This window comes from Nematolebias whitei, chromosome 1 (assembly GCF_014905685.2).
Source record: "Nematolebias whitei isolate Nwh7 chromosome 1, NemWhi1, whole genome shotgun sequence".
In the NCBI taxonomy this organism is placed as follows: domain Eukaryota; kingdom Metazoa; phylum Chordata; class Actinopteri; order Cyprinodontiformes; family Rivulidae; genus Nematolebias; species Nematolebias whitei.
This window is the reverse complement of record NC_056498.1, coordinates 54,971,084-54,973,551: the sequence shown is the minus strand read 5'-3', so window position 1 is coordinate 54,973,551 and position 2,468 is coordinate 54,971,084.

Sequence of the window (2,468 nt, the reverse complement as noted above, 5' to 3'; positions counted from 1 at the left end):
TTATTTATACAGGTCTCCCTTGTAAATAAGTCCATGAGACTCAATGAGACTAACCTGTATAAATAAAGGTTGAATGAATATTTTCTATTCATTTATAATTACAATTTTCATCTTGTGGCTGTTAAGTCTAAATATGCCAATGCAAATCTGCTTATTAGAAAATATTTCTTTTTGACAAAAAAACAAAACTAATCCAGTAAATATTGTAAAAAAAATAAAAAAATTGTAAAATAAAATTCCAACCACAAGATGGTGGTATTAAAGCATAAATTGATGCAGCATAGAGGAGCATATGACCTCAGCTTGACCTCTTAGATAACGATTGTTGTTGCCCCTGGCCTGCTGCTGAACACAATGACCAGACATGAGTATAAAACCTTCAGCACAGATTTTCCTTTAACTCAGAACCACTGCTTTTTTATTATAAACGTTCATCTGTCAGCGATATGTAAAAAAATGTAAATTTGATGAAACTGAGCAGGAGTCACTTTTATTTGATTGCTGTTAAAGAGCCTAATTCTAACGAGTCTCATACGAGACCCAGATGGAATAAATTTACTGTGAATTTATAATAAATGTTTTTGCAAACTGGCGATCAGCAGATTTGCACAAAACCTTTCTCATAGGTGCAAACTCTGAAGTTCATCTGTTAGATAAAAATCCAAGTTTGGTGTTGTTCTTCAAGACTTTATATAAAATAATTATCTTTAAATGTTTCTGTATATGCTTGAAAATTACATAAAGTCTTTTTGTGTGTGTGTGTGTGTGTGTGTGTGTATTGGAGCTTCCTCGTACATAACATGAAAATAATAGATTTATTTTATTTATTTATTTATTAGGTTCCAGCAGAGCTGATGCTGGTAGTGGGGGGGGCGGAGCCTGATCAGGCCACTCAAACTGACCAATTAGAGAAGACGAGCAGGACATATAGGAAGTGTATGGAGATAAATTAGAGTCAGGACAGTTTTATCTGTTTTAACAAGATGTCTTTAAGTCTGCAGTGAGCTCCTCATTAAGGGTTCAATGTGTCTTAGTTTTTCATTATTTTAACAACTAAGTTTATAATGTGCATTAGATAATACTTTCAATTAAGTTGTGCAAAATGAAAACACTGCACTGCTTTTTATTAATTTCAGCATTGCAACATTTGCATTTATGTGCAAATTAATTTATGCTTTTATGCACATAAAGCAATAAAATTTTATAATTATATAAATAATGTTTATTATTGCAAACAATGAATTGTGATCAGATAGCAGTTCTTTGACTCATCATTCTGAACCGTCTGGAAGCCTTTTTTTAAACGTTTAAAGTTGATTTCTGGTGACTATGATTGCTTTATTATTATTAATGTATTATTATGAACAGAGCTGCTAGAGTGAGATATAGCAACAACATCTGCAACTGTCCAATTTGATCCTTCTGGGACATTTTAAATATATTTAAAAGAAAATGGAGAAATCATCGTTTAAGACCAGTTCATGTTTTTAAGTTTTGTGACACTCTGCCCCGTTTTACCATCAACACGTTTTATGATTGTTGTATTGATATAAGTAACTGGTTTTATGTGTTGCAGGTCTATCTTGTAAATGAGACTGTCAAGTAAAGAGATCGTTAAGTAGATGTAACCTAACTTATTCATTACATTATGTTGACACAAAGAATGTGATTAACATGTATAAATATAAATTAAAATGTATCCTTGTTTTAAAAAAATCCTATATATGGTAAATTGGCATTAAAACACCAATATCTGGTTTGAATAATCATTCATAACCAACAACTCCTGCGACAAAAAATTTAATTAAAAAAGAGGTTGTTTAACAAATAAGCAATACGAATATTGATTTTATAGCAAGAAATCAAATAAAATTCCAGACCAATTGCTAATCTAACACCACTCAATAGTTGCTGCATTCCAAAACTACAAGCTTATTGTTGCTATTTTGTTGTAAATTTGTCTTTGTTTTATGGCAAATAATGCATTTCAAATCATAAAGAGCCCATTCATTTTCCATTACTGGTTTCTCAAAGCTCTACTGGCACAAAAACAGTATTTCTAGTTATCTCAAGTCCAAACAGTTGCAGTTGGCATTTTAAAAAAGGTAGTTAGTGGTGTAAAAACAGTCTCTGCAACCCTGCAGACATAGATGCTAACACTGATAGCCAGGATATTATGATACTCAGACGCTGTATTCACTATCAGCTCTGCGAGGGAGTATGCCGACACTGGTTTAGAAACACAAAGTGCAGCTGGGGCTGACAAATCATCACCAGCCACATCAGCCACCCTGCGGGTCCGTTTATCTGAGTCGTGTTTCCTGGAAACACAAAGTCTCGTAGGAAATACCTCAAGAATAGGTTTTTACAACTCTAATGACATAAATGAGCCACATCAGCACCAGCAGGTGAAGCAAACTCTGCTGATTATGTGAAGATCCAAAGTTCTGATTAACAGTTCTAAGTTT